Source organism: Taudactylus pleione, unplaced genomic scaffold, assembly GCF_031769625.1.
Source record: "Taudactylus pleione unplaced genomic scaffold, aTauple2 ptg000320l, whole genome shotgun sequence".
Classification (NCBI taxonomy): domain Eukaryota; kingdom Metazoa; phylum Chordata; class Amphibia; order Anura; family Myobatrachidae; genus Taudactylus; species Taudactylus pleione.
The window spans coordinates 1,383,282-1,402,980 of NW_028284721.1; positions in this window are offsets into that span (position 1 = coordinate 1,383,282).

Genomic DNA, 19,699 nt, shown 5'->3' on the forward strand with positions numbered 1-19,699 from the left:
ACGGTCCATACTAACGAAACTCAATCAGAACCTCTATATACCCCTGCCTATACCTTCTAAAATCCTTCCTATAAACCTCGAAGAATAACGCTAATTTGCGTACGCAGTCAGACCGCAAGTAAAGACTTAGACGTGGAATCTGTGGTTCCAAAGTACAAGTGTTATTCAGGAAAAAGTTCAGACAGTTACACGCAATTGATCAATACACAATTTAAGCGTAAAAGGAAATAATACAGACCCAAGTACAGTATACATACGCAGAGCTTCCGGACACGGAGATAGGCATCAGTAAGAGACCCCCAGTCATACAGCATTCAGCACGAAGACTAAAAAAATAGCGTTCGGGAACACATATTTATACCCCCCCAGAATAAACAGGACAATGGGGAAGTTTCTTGCTGATGTCATTGGTTCCCAGAGGAGAAGCATATGTTACAGCACATTTAACAGGCTGGTTCAAATAGACTCTCCCTGCCTCTAACAGCTGGGGATCTTTCTAATCACGCCCTCTGTAACATCCTAACAGTTCTTCATGAAATAAAACATTTTGTTGCTTGTAGGTTCTGTGATCCATAACTTGAGTTTGCATGATGCGATCTCTCCACCGATAACACCGGAATGCTGTAAAAAGCATACGCATCAGAACAAAACCAAACACAACTTGCTTATCATGTATAATACCTTAGTTATCAAATACCTTTATTTCTCAGTATTTAAACTGACTGAACCAACCTAAATCATACACTTTAATACTTATTGAACCTTATGTGTGAATATGGAATGTGTGGGTATTCAGGATTTGATATAAAGACACTAGTTAACTTGGGGCAGATGCGTGCGCATAAAGCTAATTTTACAGCGGTTTCATACAAAGTCCTATGCATTCGCTAATATGCGACTAGTTAACAGCGCACTTGTGAGTATTATTGTGTGTATGAGAAATGATGAAAGATGCGATCGCATGGTGCTAATAGTAATATCGCCACATGTACTAAAATGTGAGTTTACCTAAAATGGCGTTTGGCGGCCATTCGCAAAATGGCGTCTTGCGGTCTCATTTCTAAAATGGAGTCTTGCGGCCATTCGCAAGATGGCATCGCTGTGATTAAATTTTAAACTGAACTTGTCTCAGCCAATTATTCAGCTTCGACAATAAGTTGAGAATGCATGTTGCACTCTTCACACCGATGATACCAGAAAGCTGTTGAGAAAGTGCAGATCAGTATAATACCAAACATGGCTTACTTATCACGTATTAAACCTTATATACCAAAATAGCCTTTATTTCACAGCATTTGTAATAAATGAATAAAACTTAGATCTTATACTTTAAAGCTATGGAACCTTTTATGTGGGTGTGCATTGTGTAAGTATTAGGGGTTTGGGAAAAGACGCTAGTGAGGTTTATCTGATTTGGGGCAGATGTGCACGCATGCAGCTAATAAACAGCGTTCACATGCAGGATATTGTGCATTCGCTAATGTGCGTCATGTTAACAGCGCAACTGTGCGTAATGTGCAGTGTGTATGCATGTGATTTTATTTATGATGGATTTAATATATAAAATTTCTTACTAACATTTTTTTAAACTGCAATGCAAATGTGTTATGGGCAGTGAGCTTCAGTCTGCAACAGGTGCCAGCCTGTCTGACAGTGAGTTTAAAAGAGCAGATTTCTTACTATTGTTCATTCAGTCAAATTCAAGTGTCTGGGCCATATTAAAATTGCCACAGTTACACCTGTCCACATGTGGTGTCTCTCCCTTTACATGCAAAAACACCTACAGTTCCTGGTGTATTGTTTTTTCGAATTCCTTTTCTCGGGAAGCTGTTTTTCTAGTTGCTAACTGATACTGTGTTTGTTTTGGTATATTTCTATGCAAGGTTGTCCCCAGAATGGGCCTGTCATGGCTTCTAAAGGGATTACCAAAAACATTGCCATCTTTACTTAGCTCGTGAGTTGTAACTTAAAATGGCGTTGTGCAGATTCTTATTTTTTAAGATGGAGTCTGGTTTCCATTCGCAAGATGGCGTCGCTCCAAGCTAATTTTACACTGATTCTGTCTCAGCCATTAAACCAGCTTCGACAGTCCACCATTTGATAGCAAACAACATGCTATCATACTCTGATTTTAAAATTAATTTTAGGCTTGCATATGGGGTATTATTTGAACGTTATTTTTATGGGATGGCAGAAGGTGGTTTCAATCCATCTATGATGGGTCTCTAGGGGGGGAACATAAAACTACCATTATACGCACACTGCGGATCTTGGGAGATCATGGGAAAGATGTGGGGCTGCACCAGTCCTATAAAGGAAGTTTTGAAGGGGAATAGAGACTTACATCATCTAAGATGTTTAAATGAGAAAAATAACATTTTATTAATACATTCTACGCATTTCTAAATGTAATACATTATATGATGCTATTTCTAGATCAGGGTTGTAATGCAGTTCTACATTTACCTCAATATTCATATGGGCACTACTAACCACCATCATAATTTCGCTCTTCCGGTTTACCTTATTTTTACATTTCCCACACTTCAACACAGTAGGAACACACTTGACACATATGCCAATTACTATGACGACACCCAGTATAAGGATCAGGAGTTTACCTATGCTTGTGATCATTTCCTGGACCCACTCCCCTAGACCTGAGAACCAATTCGCTGGGTTCAACCATGAAACCCACTCTTCTACCTTCTCCTCTACTTCAGCCACTGAAGCATTGTGGTTCTTCCGAAATTCCCATTTTAGCTGCAGAATTTCATCCATCTTCCGGTCTATCACCTCCTTGGGATTGCTGGTATCATTGGTGACATAGGTGCAATACTTCACTCCAAATTGGGTGGCCAAAGTTACGCAGTATCCTCCAGTGACAGCAGTTAAATAATTTAACACTAGCCTGTGTTGCACCAGTTCTTTCTTATACGCTTGCAATTCTCTACCTGTATACCTGAAGGTGTCATCATACATCTCGGTGATATATTCAGGATCTTGCTAAATTGATAGATATCTAAAATTTAGTGTACCCCGAGCGATCCTGGTGGGATCCAGTGCTACTAAAACTTGAAAGCCAGTTGTCTCACTAATTAACTGAGTGGTTTTATGCAAGTCACCAGGTATCATATTTCTTTTGCCTCTGTGTTCATACTGTGTGTGAAGATATGGTGATGGTGTGTTTTTATGAATACCAAGCATTTCACCATGTGTAAGGGTCATAATTTCTGGAAGTAGTCTTCCCAAATAACATAACAATTACGGTACTAAGATTGGTCAGACAATCCCCTGATTTGGCATAGCACTCCTCCTCCTGACTCCACTCAGCACTGCCATCAGCTCCCATCTCCTCTATCGGTCCTCCATCACAGAAACTTGGTATCCCCAAACAGATCATCGCAACAGAAACTCTGGAAGAAAGAACTAGGATGACCACAGCAGACCACTCCATTGCTGGAAGTACTGATCTACACATTTCCTTAGCTCAGGTATCTCACCGCACCTTTTAACCCTCCCGGAACAGGCTCGCAATCGACAGGTTCACGTTATCTGCCTCGACTCCGCCTTGATCTCCACCGGTTGGTTGACCTTTCTACAGTGAGTGGAATGGACCCAGGTATCTCTCTCGGCCACCTTCAGCAACACCTGATTCGGACCTTCCCAACGATCAGTCAAACCACTTGAGCTAAAAAAAATTTGGATCATAACAAATTCCCCAGGTTTGACATCATGACAGTTTGCATCAGACATGTTAGAAAATAACATTTTCAATTTCAGTTCTTACTCATCTTCGTGAGACACTGCACAGTAACCTCATTATCATATTTTCACATGAGGCTGCCTGTTAAACAGTATCTCAAAGGGGGACAGATAAAAAGACAGTCTGGGATAATCTTGACATTAATACCCATCACCTTACACATGTTCTGGAAGACGTCATCTGTGAAATGAGTACCCCTATCACTTTTAATAATTCTAGGGATATCGTATCTGCATACAAATTCATGCAATTAAATCCTGTTATCAATAGCTACTGCTCTAAATATTGCCTGGGCCCCTGGGTTGGACAGTATTCCGAGTATTGACCTTAGCCTGGCATGGCTGCCGTTTGTCCTTAGCAACCTTGTGTCCTGTGTGTGAGAGATAAAGCACAACAGTTTAATATAATTTAAACATGACCTAAATACAGCAATAAATCGTCTAGATTTTACCTTAGAACAGATCCATTGGCAGGTTGGAAAGATTGAGGTTGTGCATGAGGATATGAGTTTAGATGTTGTGTGGGGTGTGTATTTTGACCGTGTGTGGTAAGTGCGTTGCGGTGTTATTTGCAGGGCCGGATTAAGGGCAGGGCGACAGGGGCGGTCGTCCAGTGGCCCCCGCACATAGGGGGCACCACACACTGTCCCCGACCCCATGCCACATACCCGGCGAAAAGGTTGATCGCGATCTACTGGAAGCTCGCAGAGCTCCCGCCCGTAGATCGCGATCAACTAAGGTAAGTGGGAACGTTGGCCTCTGAATATTGATCGCTTCAGAGGCCATCGTTCCCAGTGATGCATTGCGCGGGTGACGTCATGACGTCACCCGCGCACTGCAGAGGAGAGGAGCCTGCGCGGCTCTACTGGATCCAGTTAGATCCAGCAGACAGCGGTAGCAGCAGTAGCAGTGATGGCGGGACTCGGGAGCCGTGACAGCGTGGAGCGAAGACAGGTAAGTTTTTTTAACAGGGGTGTGGGAAGGGAGGGAGAGCTACTGGGGGCACTACTTTACGGGGGACATCTACAGGGGGCATTTAAGAAGAGGCACAACTCCTGGGGGCATTTAAGGAGAGGCACAACTACTCGGGGCATTGCAAAGGGCACAACTACTGGGGGTATTTAAGAAGAGGCACAACTACTGGGGGCATTGCAAGGGGTACAACTACTGGGGGTATTTAAGAAGAGGCACAACTAAAGGGAGCATTGGAAGGGGCACAACTACTTGTGGTATTTAAGAAGAGGCACAACTACTAGGGGCATTGCAAGGGGCACAACTACTGGGGGTATTTAAGAAGAGGCACAACTACTGGGGCATTGCAAGGGGCACAACTACTGGGGGTATTTAAGAAGAGGGCACAACTAAAGGGGGCATTGGAAGGGGCACAACTACTTGGGGTATTTAAGAAGAGGCACAACAACTGGGGGCATAGCAGGGGGCACAACTACTGGAAGCATTGGAGTAGGTGCTCAACTACAAAGGGCATAAAAGAAGGGGCACAAATACTGGGGGCATTGGAGGAAAGGCACAAATACTTGGGGCATTGCAGAAGGGGCACAATTACTGGGGGCATTAAAGAAGGGGCACAGCTACAGGGGGCATTGAAGGGACACAACTACAGGGGGCATTGCAGAATGGGCACAACTACAGTGGGCAGGGTCACAACTACAGGGGGCATTGGACATCAGGCGGATAGACCGGTGTGTGTGTATGTGTTTGTATATATATATATATATATATATATATATATATATATAATTATTTATATATATAACTTATTGATGGAGGCCCCCACACGTTTGTTGCCCAGGGGCCCCCACAGACCTTAATACGGCCCTGGTTATTTGCATTACTTCTAGAGCTTAAATACTAACGGCCAGTAGTTTCTCGCTCTGGATCGCTCTCTTCTTTGAGATGTTTTTGCCATGTTCTATGGCGGATTCTATGAGGGTATCTATTGTGACTCCCCTCCAGCCAGGCTGTGAGGTCTGAACCCAGGTTTTTAGGTTCTCTTTAAGTTCGTCCATGAGTTTAGTGACAATCATTCCCCTGTGGTGAGTGCTATCTTTAATATCTTCTATCCCAGATCCCGGTCGCAATAATCTTCTGCAGATTCACTCTCCTTTTGCTTTATGGTGAAATTTTGGTTCCAGTTAACTACTACTGGAAACTATACACCCAATTGAGTTATAATACGGGAAATGTTACCTTGGTTCACTTCATCTGTTAAGGGAACGTCACCATCCAATACACAATCCGTGATAAATTTTGTCACGTCGATATTGCGTGGTAGACAGGCCCTTAACACCACACGCCAATCTTTGTTAGATGGCTCATGAGAACTACCCAAATTCCTCAAAAATCTTTGACATTTGGCTAATTCCTTTTTAGGATCGGGGAAATCATTCATGATGGAATTTAGCTCTGCTCTTGTCCAAGGACAATGCATTACCACTTCCCTTGTGGGCACTATTCCGTTCGCATCCGCATTTCCATTCGGAACAGTTATTGTCCGAATGGGACACAGACCGGCCGCGCTGCTACCTTTGACCTTATTACCTGGCTGGAGGTTTAGTCTGTTGCTGCAACGTATAGTATTAACAACTTCCTCTACGGATGCAGAGGATGTTAGCACTTCCCGCGCTGTTACTGATGAAGATGGCGGCGGCGCCACTTGTGATTGTCGTGGTGGAGCATCTATCATCTGTACAGCATGGGAAATGGCAGACATGACAATAGGCTCATTATCCACATCATAAACATTTTCCTTATGGTTACTTAAGAGAGGGTACAAATTGCTTGTTACATTTTTACGGGTGTTTTCAATAACTGTACCTGCACCCCCATCCACATAAGCTGGTGGTGGTGCACGTGAACTACTGGCAATACCTTCCGCAACGCTTCCTTGCCGCACATGCGCGCCATTTTGCGGTTCGCACGCATTGCAATCTAGGGCCGCTGGTGTATTTGCTGGCAATGCGTTCGCAATGCTAGTTTGCGTCGCTTGCACATTTTTAAGCCACGCATCCCCTTCATGCTGCCACAATTTTAAACATTCGGAGTATTTTACCTTTTTACCTCGAGAACACATCAGACTGATGTGATCCGGACATTTAACAATACATCCTTATCAAAACTACCAATTCTGGGAAATACGACGGGCCGATCCAAGCGTCGCTTCCATTAGCAGCACATCATTGTCTAACATCTCTACTGTTTGCGTGGCTCCCATCTTGAGACAACTCCTACGTTTTTCAATAAAGATTTAAACTGGTGAAAGACAAGATACTTTCACTTACCTGCGGACGCCTTTGAAAAAGGGTGTATCCACGAACCCTATGGAGGACCTCTAGACGCCTCCACTCACCTATGGGAGTAAAGCTGCTCCCACGCAGAAATCCCTTTTTGACTACGTTTCAACCGCTAGGGGGCAGCAATGTACCCTTTGTTTTCCGGTTGATTTCGTCCACCCTCTCACCAGCTCACAATCATAATCTAACCAAAATTATGCGGTTCAATTATAGTGTTCAAATAAGATCACACACATTGATTACTGAATACTATAATCACGCTGGGAGCCGAACCCTAACAAAAATAACAACCCATACACCTGCTTTGTGTAAAGTAAACGGTAAGCTGTTACCGAGTCACTAGGCCAACTTCCTGCGCCTAGCACTTAAGGGTCCTACGATACAATTAGGTCCCGTGTTATGCCCTAAACAAATACTCACAGTTACACACTTTTTTCCTGCGCAGAAAAATACACGTTAACCCAGTTATTGGCAACAATTGATAATGTAAACTCAACGGCTTTGTTTAAACACGTGGCAGCACAACCGGAAATACGTATACGCTATTGTGTGACCGTCGCATACACAAGAATGCGACTACTACACAACCGTATGACTCACCCTTTAGCTGCATACGCAAAAGTGCGTCTTTGCTGCGCGTGCAAAAATGCGACTCAGCCGTGTACACAATACTACGGTACCCTTTTAAACGTAAAATACTATCAACAAAGGAAAACAAAACTTTTTCCTTTCTTGTCCCTGGATTCTAGTCAGCTTACCTTGACTCACACGATAATGGGTAGCGACTTCTCAGCATCGAGTGATTGCAGGTAAACCCTGCATGTGGCCACTCCACCCTTTGCTGAGAGATCGATAACCGTATGTTTATCGTGTGAATAGGTAAGTGACCTCACACTATGAGCCCCCAACTAAGGATTCTGAATTTGAACCTCTATACGCTCCTACCTATACCTTCTAAAATCTGCCTATAAACCTCTAAAATTGATGCTACTTGCGTACGCAGTCATACCATAAAATAAAGACTTTAGACCTTGAACATGTGTTTCCAAAGCACAAAGTATTATTCAAGTAAAGTACAGTCAGTTACACGCTGTGATCTAAGTACAATTTAGCGCAAAGAATTATACAGACCCAAGATACAGTTATACATACGCACGCGCTCTGGACTAGATACCGGCATCGGCTAGAAACCTCCGTCAATCAGCAAGAAGACTCCAGACTTGGGTCACAACACACACATTTATACCCTTACAGAAACAGACAACACAATAGAGAGGTTTGTTGCTGATCCCATTGGTTCCCCATCACGGTGCGTTTGTTACAGGACATTTAACAGGTTGATTCAAATGGACACATAACAGCCTCTAACAGCTTGTTGCCTCCTCTATTCACCCTGCATGCAAATCTAGGCTGTTGGTTTCACAAAATAAATTTTGGTGCTTTATATCTCTACGGTCCATAAGTTGAGAATGAATGTTGCGATCTTCACACTGATGATACCGGAAAGCTGTTGAGAAAGTGCAGATCAGTATAATACCAAACATGGCTTACTTATCACGTATTAAACCTTAGATACCAAAATAGCCTTTATTTCACAGCATTTGTATAAATGAATAAAACTTAGATCTTATACTTTAAAGCTATGGAACCTTTTATGTGGGTGTGCATTGTGTAAGTATTAGGGGTTTGGGAAAAGACGCTAGTTAGGTTTATCTGATTTGGGGCAGATGTGCACGCATGCAGCTAATAAACAGCGTTTGCATGCAGGATATTGTGCATTCGCTAATGTGCGTCATGTTAACAGCACAACTGTGCGTAATGTGCGGTGTTTATGCGTGTGATTTTATTTATGATGGATTTAATATATAATTTCTTACTAACATTTTATTAAACTGTTATGGGCAGTGAGCTTCACTCTCCAACAGGGTTACAGGGTCACATTACTGTGCGTAATCTGCGGTGTTTATGCATGTGATTTTATTTATGATGGATTTAATATATATATATATATATATATATATATATATATATATATATATATATAAAATTTCTTACTAACATTTTTTAAACTGCAATGCAAATGTGTTATGGGCAGTGAGCTTCACTCTGCAACAGGTGCCAGCCTGTCTGACAGTGAGTTTAACAGAGCAGATTTCTTACCAATGTTCATTCAGTCAAATTCAAGTGTCTGGGCCATATTACAATTGCCACAGCTACACCTGTCCACATGTGGGGTCTCTCCCTTTACATGCAAAAACACCTACAGTTCCTGGTGTATTGTTTTTTTCTAATTCCTTTTCTCAGGAAGCTGTTTTTCTAGTTGCTAATTTATACTGTGTTTGTTTTGGTATATTTCTATGCAAGGTTGTCCCCAGAATGGGCCTGTCATGGCTTCTAAAGGGATTACCAAAAACATTGCCATCTGTACTTAGCTCGTGAGTTGTAACTTAAAATGGCGTCGTGCAGATTTTTATTTTTAAGATGGAGTCTGGTTTCCATTCGCAAAATGGCGTCGCTCCAAGCTAATTTTACACTTATTCTGTCTCAGCCACTAAACCAGCTTCGACGCTATACAGATTAATTAATCAGTGCAGTCTCATGAAGCAGCTTGTCACATCTGTTTGCAAGTACATTTTCAGGTGGAAAAAATGCTTTGTTCAAGCAGAGTCGCACAGGACCTGGATAGTCACTTGCGACAAGCGTCTTACAGCTAGGTGTATGAGGATACATCTATATACACGTCAGGTATTCTACGTATTTAGTTAGCTATGTATTAACCTAACATACAGTACATCTGTTTTCCATGTTTAGAAATGATTGCCAGTATCTTGCTAGTTACTTGTATCAGCTAAGGCCTAACACAGTGCATGGCAATCCCTCTTTGCCTGGTGTTCCATCAGGAAACTAGATTCGGTTTTCCCCCTCTCCAGACTCAAGTCCTTTCTCCTCGAAGGGTATGACTTGGATCTCTGTCTCTCTTCCCTCAAGGTACAGGTCTCAAGTCTATTTCCAGTGAAAGATTGCTCTTAACCTGGGGATTCCTCTTATTCTCCGGGGGATGCTTCACATCTAACCTCCCTTTATTTATACCAACCCCCCAACCCTTCCTTGGGATCTGGTCCTGGGGCTCTTCAGAGTCATCTCTTTGAACTTTTGGACCTCTGATTGCTCACGTTGAAGACTGTGTTCCTCCTTGCTATCGCCTCTGCCCGGTTCTCTGACTTGAGTGCCTTGGCCCACACATCACCATTTCTTATTTTGCACCCTGACTGAGTGGTCCTGCGCACTAGGATGGAGTTTCTCCCAAAAATAGGCTCTAAGGCCCTGATTCAGAGCCGGACGCTCTGACAGAGCACTCGCTCTGAATCAGGGCATCTTTTTTTTTTTTTTATGGAGCGGCCTCCTGGCCGCTCGCATTTCTGTGGGTTTCCACCCACAGCTATAGCGAGCGGCCATAATGATGGTCGCGATGGTCAAGACCATCACGACCATCTGGCTTGCGACGAGACCCTTGTGGTAGGGTCTCGTGGCCGCAAGCCCCAGAGAGCTTTCGGCTCAAACAGAGCCGAAAGCTCTCCCACTGACATCACTTGAGATGTCAGTGGGGCCGCCCCCAAACGGTAGGCGTTCTCATGGGCCTCCGTCTGGGCAGCCACTCCCCCCGGCCCGCCCACCAAAATGGGCGTGCTATCACTCAACATCGACAGCACGCCCCCTTTGGTGCGAGACCCGGAGCAACGGATTGCCCGTCGCTATCCGGGTCTCGCGCATGCGCACTGACCCACCATCGACCCGGTTGCGAGCGCACAGCGCTTGCGACCGGGTCTGAATCAGGCCCTAAGTTCTGTATCAAGCTGGAGATTGTGGTGCCTTCTCTTTCGGTGGACGATCAGCAGAATCCTCTTTTGCCTCTTGCTTTGTTAGATGCGGTACGGTGCGGGCTCTCCGTATTTATGTGGTCAGGACCAAGGCCTTCCAACACTCAGATTCTGTGTTTGTGCTCTATGATGTTAACAAGCATGGTTGGCCTGTTTCAAAGGAGACTATTGCTAGTTGGATTAAAATGGTTATCCGCCAGGCCTTTGGCAAACAAACTAGTTCCCGGCTTGATGACGGCCCAGTCAGCACTTCCTGGACTGCTTGGGGCGGTGCCTTAGCATAGCAACTTTGCAGGGCTGCTACCTGGACCTCTGCACACACTTTCATTAAGTTCTACAGATTTGACACCTTCGCCTCCAGGCACACACAGCATGGGAGCATTCCCTCACTTATGTCCCAATGCTTCTTCAGTGTTCCCCATAAATGACTTCTACACTAACAACCATAATATAAACAGTATATGCCGCACTCACTTCAGATGTTTCGGGCCCGTGATGGGCAAATGCACAATTTTTCCAGAAATATATAGATCAGATAGATATGCAGGGTGCAGATGAGGGTGAGACCAGATTCCATGGTATTAGGCCCCTTCCCCCCAATGGCAAAATGCAGCAATTTGCGGGGCAGGGACAAATGAAGGGATTCTAGTGGAATCTCGTCATACTGGCCCCACCTCATTTTTGACCCAAGAATTGCGGCTCTCTGCGAGGGGCAGAGCCTAATAACATGACACGGTCATTGTAAAGAAAAACAAAACAATAGTCTGTCAGTGGGGTGTGTTTGCCACTGCGTCAAGTCCCATACTAAATAAAGTCCCAGAAATGGGTAAATGAAGTCTCAATATATGCTCAGTCCACCTTCAATATTGAAGTGCCCAGATTATATAATGTCACAAAGTATTCCAAAATCCATTGGATGACCCCCAAAAACAATCTTAGTTCTTAAAACTGACCTGAATTGGTCCACCGCAATTAACACTCGTCTTCCATGTAAATATCAATGCTCACACTAAAAAACACAGCACCTCATATTAAAAGGATATGGGCACTATAAGGTTCCAACGTCATTAGATTACACAGAGATGGCGGTTGTATTGGGATTTGCCCACCCATCCTATATCTCCTGTGCTGGTCTCTTTCTCTGTTGAACTGCAGTGGGAATGGGTGGCCTAAATATGTGTATACACATACATGTTGTATAGGATAAATCACACTGTTCTTTATTGGTATATTCATTTCAATTACCATTAAAACAGTATATTATAGGACACTAATTCAATTGATCAAGCGAGTATCAAATACAACTTTAAAAAAACATATACACCACGCGTTTCATCTCAGCCGAAGGAGAGCGGATCACCTGCTGCTGAGCTGAGCCTGAAGCCCATAAAGAGATCTGTGCCTCCAGACAGGGGGCATGGTGGGGCAATTGGAACTTTTATACCCATGTACCACTATCCCTATTTGCCACAAATCACATGGGAAGTTACGTATAAGGAAATATTTCTAAATTCTAACTCCAGTAAGCTATAGTAATGCAAAACTGCTTTGCACCATATATCAAATGCTTATGTCATAGAGTTTGTTTGAATGATGAGAACAGCACTTATGCTATAGAAACACAAAAAGCAGAGAGTGCCAGAGACAGGTGAAGGGGTTGGGTATGGGATGGCAGTGATCAGGTTCCCGGTGGTCAGAATTTAGACGCCAGCATCCTAACCCTCCCCTTAGTGCCTAACCGTCATACTTCCTGTCAGGATGCCAGCGCCGGAATTCTTACTGGTGTCGGGATTCCGGAGCCGGCATTAAGCGCCAGCATCCCGACAGCCGGGATTTCAACTACCTCTGAGGTGAAGGGGCTTTTCTTCAGCTACTTAGAAAAGTCCTTTAAAATCTTTCTATTCTGGATATATATTGGAGTCCATGAATGTCTTAATGAAATGATAGTCCATAAACAAATGTCCTCAACATCTCCATATGTATCCCCACAGTTAATGCATCTGTCATTTCATGGGGAGTTCTAGTACACAGCACTTACACGCAGGGCCGGATTAACAATGGGGCGGGTGGAGCTTCAGCTCCAGGCCCACCAGCAAAATAGGCCCACAGCAGCATCTTCTGTAGACAGGAAAGAAATTGTATTGCTACAGCCTGCGGCCGCCTGGGTCCCGCACACATGAAATCCCGGCGGGCCGCTGATACCCTCCTCCCCGAGTATAAACCCTAAGTATAGCGTCGCAGTGGAAGGCTTCACTATTAGCCCTCCCTGCGCTATAATGTCTCGGCCTCTCGGGGTCTCCTCCGCGCCGTGTGATGTTGCTGCGCATGACGTCACTTATGTGCTGCCCCTACCAAAAGTGGCCAAGCTCAACCTCAGGTCCTTGAAGGCGGCCCGGCCGGGTGACCGCTGATCCTGTCCTGACACCGAGGTGTCAGTCGTTCTGTGTAGGCTGCTGATCAGGGTATCCTGCTGGCTGCTGATGTTGATGAACAGTGATCAAGGTGTCCCTCCCTTCAACCGAGCCTCAGACAGTGCCTCCGTAAAAAGGTATGCAGGAGCTGACAAAATATTTTAATAATGCTATTGTTTGAACCAGTATCATATATTTGTTGGCCCTGTGTGTGTGTATATATATATATATATGTGTATGTGTATATATATATATATATATATATATATATATATATATATACACACACACACTGTGTGTGTATATATATATATATATATGTGTGTGTGTGTGTGTATATATATATATATATATATATATATACTGTGTGTAGGTGTGTATGTATGTGTGTGTATATATATATATACACACACACACTGTAGGTATGTGTATATATAATGTATGTATGTGTATATACTGTGTGTGTATATATATATATATATAATAGTGTGTGTATGTGTGTATATATATATATATATATACATACAGTATGTTTATATGTATGCATATATATATGTGTATATGTACATATATATATTATATACCAGCCAGAAACGGACACATAGTGATGGCGCCATCCTGCGGCGTTTGTTTCTGGCCAGTACGGTGTCTGAGCACATGGGTGAAGATTATTTAAGGTGAGTGTTTTCTGTACTGTTGTCCTGATGCAGAGTTGTCGCTATGCCGATATTTATGCAATTGAGCGAATATTGTATATCTGCACGTGTCTAAGGGCTGTATTTTTATTAACATTATTTTTACTAAAATAAAGTGAAAACGGGTGTTTTCACACCCTTTTCACATTATTTTATTTTCACCTAAATTTACGAAAGTGCAATTGGAGTAGAATTTGTAAAATTCTACTCCAAGCTCTAATTGTCCCATATTTTTAGTAAGCAGATTGCATTTCCCATAATTGTAATGGGAAATGCGATCTGCCTGAGATTTACTAAAAATAAATTTAGAAAAAATAGCCTGTGATAATAACGCCACCTAGAGTCCAGGACCAGTGATCGGGGCTCCGGTGATATCCTCTGTGGCTCCGGTCAGCTGGTCTCCCCTCCTGCACTGTGAGCCGATCAGTTGCTAAAACAGCTGGGGTAGCTGTGTCCGGTTGGCACATGCGCACCACCTTTCCACTGTATTTTTTACGAAAAATATAGTGATAAGGCAGCGGAGGGGATTCGCAGGGACAGAGCTTTATCGCAAGCTCTGTCCCTGCAAGTGATTTTTAATAAATCCCTGTGGTATTTCCTGAATTCACATTGCGAATTCAGTTGGAAATTTCACACTACAATCTGCATATGCAGGCTCAGATAGGTTCGAATTTGTACGCTGAGTTCGGATTTTTCCCTTCAAAAATCGTGTCTCGGAAAGAGGCAAAACGTCATCTTTCATGGACAAAGATCATCATTCCTGGACAAAAGACCATGGAAGATGATGGCTGTCCATGAAAGATGACGTGTTGCCTCTTTCTGAGACCCGATTTTTGGAGGGAAAAATCCGAACTTGGCGTGCAGATTCGAAATTATCCAAGCCTGAACATCCCTAATTTTAATGCGGAATGTAGTAAATAGGACCCTAAGTCTCACAGTACATGTGTAAAAGTACATTACTGTAGTCGCTCACAGCAACTTTTTACCCGCAATGTAATTTACAGGCAAGGACTGTTTGGGGTAAGTAACGGGGAGTGACAGCAAAAACGCAGGCGTGTTGCAGCAGTTTTTGGGAAGGGTCGCCGCCTGTGACTGTGATCCCATTCGCAGTAACAATGGCATCTCAGTTCAGGAGGCTATTCTGCGCAGGCATAAGGTTACTTGAAAGCTGCTAATGGTAATATCTATGGACGCAGACGCTTGGATCTGCAAGTGGGCGTTTCAACACGTATCAAGACAGCTGCGGCATTAGCCTATATTCACAGGTCCTCTGCGTACACATTTGCAAGAGCGATGGCGTACAACTGAATCAGGCCCTGTATCCTTGAGGAAAGAACTAACATGTACTGAAGTGGTGGAGTAATCCTGTTGCCTGTTGTGAGATTTGTTATCCTTATCTATGATAAGATTGGCTTTGCTGCCACATACACTATGCTTATATAGTCCATAATTTCTATACTGGACACTACAGGCTACTTTTGGAAAGTTGACCTGGGTCTCTGTCGACTAGTGCGCTGTGACAGTTGTACTTTGTTTTAACACTGTAATTGCTGGCTGCCATGCCATGTTGGTGTTGTGTGGCATTAACATGCTCCTTTCTGCACTTACAGGTATGTTACTGGCCGCTGTGCCCAGTCAATGAACATATGGTATGCTGCATTGACATGTGCTGCACTGGCCGCCACGCCGAGCCACTTGATCTGCTGTATTTACAGATTAATTATTGGCCTCCACGTTGGGTACTTTGATGCTGCCTTTCTTTATAGAAACAAAGGCTGTTTGGCCCTGATATTAGTGAAGAATTACATTAACCTTTGGTTTGCCAGTTACTAAACCGAACACTGATTATCTTGTTTACAGTATCTCTAACTTACAGTTTACTCATAATGTAATCAATGATCATTCTAAACAGTTACATCATGTCAATATAAGATGCCAACCTACACGCTGTGATTTGCAGTGCTCTCTGGTGGTGTCTGGTGTTTCCATGAATGTTTATTATATTGGGGTGCTCGTCATGGTTACTATGATGGTTTATTGCCCACAATGTTGACTACGAGCATCCAATGGGGGCACATCACATCCACTTGTACTCAGGAGGTGATGCTCTTTACTTAATCAATTTGCTTTCGGCCGACCTCACCCCCACCATGCTGGTCAAATTCACTGTGGCAGCACACAATAGGCCCTTCATAAATTTCAGCTCCAGGCCCATGTAGTCCTTAATTTGGCACTGCTTACACGCCATTAATATTTTTTTATTTCATTCTTCATTATGGTACGTAGGTCCCCTGGATTGCTTTGGTTGGGCTGCTTCAGGGCATCGCATTATAACACATTTTACCTTTTGTTTGCACTTTTAGCACCTTTGTTTGTTTATTATACATGTAACATTTTCACACATCTATTTTTCACCACACTTTCAACATATGCAGTAGATGCTCCTGGTGCCCACACACACAGCGATCTGCACACGATCAGCCGATGTGTTCGATTTCTCTTGAAACTCTCCCCGGCAGCTCTGCACACGATCTCCTCACGATCTGCACACAAGTTGGTGTTCAATCTTCATACGATCTCTCCTGCAGTCAGACTGTCACAGTGCATCAGGTCCTAGATTGTCAGATCTGCCCTACTGCACAGCAGATCTGAAGATACGATGTGTGACCAGCGGGGCCGTGCATCGCATCGTGAGTGGGGACTCACGATTTCGGAATATTTTACACGATCTGTCGTTCCAATGCGTCGGAATCGGCCAGATCGGGTAAAATATCGCTATGTGTATGGGCAGATTTAAAGGTGCCCACACACATTGCGATCTGCACACGATCCTATGATGTGTGCGATTTCCCCTGAACTCTCCTCCGGCAGCTCCTACACGCGATTTGCAGTAAAAAGCATCCAATATGACTTGAGATCTATCTTGCATCTTAACTTTTTTTTTTTTCCCCAGTGCATTGTGTCCCAGATTGTCAGATCTGCCCTACTGCGCGGCAGATCCGACGATGCGATGTGCGAACAGCGGGGACTCACGATTTACTCTCAATTTGACCATATTTTTTTTATACGACCTGTCGTTCCAATGTGTCTGAATCGGCAAGATCGGGTAAAATATCGCTGTGTGGCCAGCATAACACTATTTTACACTGCACCTTTCTCACTAGAGTGATGCCTTTGGGTGGTTAAGCTGGGCTGGTTTGGGGGTGTCCCGTGTCCTGGACTTTAACCACAGTATGTAGGGTCGTACCCTAAGGGGTTACCTGGACATGGTGGGTAGGCCCATAACCTTGGCCATGATTATGCTAAATCCTATATTTATTGCAAAATTTATTATATATGTAATTAGTAATGTTGTGCACTTGTAACGTTTCCTATTGTGTCTTCATTATGGTGCTGCAAGATCCTGACACCTATATAGCTCCTATGGTGTAAGAAGTATACATGGAGAAAATGTACATAACGGATTAATACCGGTCACAGCAGCTGTAAGGAAACTTTCCCTTGGGCTAAATCACAGACTCTACTGTTGAATTACATTAGCGATTACAATAAACAGTAAGTTAAATGGGATGTATGCTAAAGGTGGATGGCTTGAAATGAGTTCTGCATGTATACTTATGAATGATTCAGGAAGAACACTCACAAAAAAAGTTAACATGGAGGCAGTCATGGAGTTAAATAAATAACATTTTGAGATAAAGATTAAAAATTTCCCCACTCAAAATTCTCCTAATTTATATAGCACCACTGATTTACACAGTGCTGTACAGAAATATTATAGGTAATTCACTTCGGTCCCTGTCCTACTGGAGCTTAGCATCTAAAGTCCCTGATATACAAGCGTTCGCACTAGTGTTCATTTTTTTAATCAGATTATAATTAACATGCCAGTATATGTTTGGGGTGTGGGAGGAAACATGGGGAGATCATACAAACCCCACACCGATGGGCCATAACCAGGAATTGAACTAAACAGTAATGGTAACCACTACATCAGAGGTTCCTGAATTCTGTCATAAAAGTCCAGGCATTATCCTAAATGGTGCAGACAGATGGTTATTTATTGTAACCAATAGGATATATGGGCTCTTGGGATAAAGTTGGGGGAAACCGTATCATACAAGACTTCAACTGCAAATTTTTGTTTTGAAGGTTGTGGACAGCTAATAGATCAAAAGCTTTGATTAATTCCAGTGATACAAATTATGAGGCGCCCACTGGATTGGATAGACCTAGTTTAAAGATCAGTCTGGTTAAGGAGCTCACTCATTCATTTGCTTCTGCAGAAACTGCTGACAGCAGAGAAACGCATCAATGGCAACAACTAAATGGTGACCTTCTGGGCGTATGTTTTGCCCATAGCGGCTTACGTGCATCGCTGTCCCCACACAAACTGCTCCTATGATCGACAGTTTGTATCACTGATAGTAGAGCAGTATATTTCTGAATTATCAATCTCAGAGAGCCCATACTTTCTTTTTATTTTCAAATTGCTTACTCAGATTTCATGTTTGTCTACTACAGAGAGACCCGCCAGCAATAGTACTTGCTTTACATACACCAGTATTATTGGAGGGATGCTCTATCCAGGTTAAATTGTCCCATGGAACATGTGAATGATTTACATTAGAAAGTTGCTAATACCACTGAAAAGGACATTTAGTCCCATTTTGGATTTGCATTAGCTGATGGTTTTATAGCCAAAGAACAATTTGTTATATGCGTGCCTGTTAATATATCCCATTGATATACACTAGAGCAGTGGTTCCCAAACTTTTTTGAATCACGGCACCCTAAAGTATCAGTCACCCTTAAACTAAAGGTTTGTTATTCAGAATAAAATGTATATAATTTGTTGTTGTCCTGACCACCAAACTGAGGCACCCCTGCAAGTGTCCCGAAGCACCCCAGGGTGCCACGGCGCACAGTTTGGGAACCACTGCACTAGAGATTCCCCATCATTAATTTTGCAATATTCCCCTTTTTCATTTGAGGTCTGAAGCACCAACAGACAAAATAGTCGGGACATTCAGAGATTTTTGCAAGGAGGTATCAACCAATTTCTGTACAGAAAAGGTGCAACCCCCAAACCAAGCTGGTTCATAGCCAATGAAACTTGGGCTTTAGAGGCTGACCCAGAAGCCCTTCATGGAGCAGCTAGATGAAGGGGACCACCACTGAACTCCTGAAAGCTGGACACCAGCTGAACAATCTAATCAAGGGAGCCAGCCATGGACCTAGCCCAGGCTGGCTCCACCACCATCACCTCTGATACTGTAGCCCAGAGGTTCTCAAACAGGCCATCAAGGCTCCCCAAAAGTTCAAGTTTTAGAGATAGCCATGGTTGAGCACAGGTGATTTAATTAGTACCTCAGTCAATTTGATTTAACCACCTGTGCGCACCCATCGATATCTCTAAAACCTGAACTCTTGGGGAGCCTTGAGGACCGCGTTTGGGAACCTCTGCTATAGCCCCTAGCATGGGCTAAACATGCGCCGCCACCGCCCCCCCCCCCCCCCCCAGCTGGTGGTGCAAATGGTGGCAGGACTAGATTATCCCACCTGCAATTTAGCATGACAGTCTTCGTTCTGTCAGACATGACAGAAAAACAAATGACAATAGCAGAAGACAAGCAAAC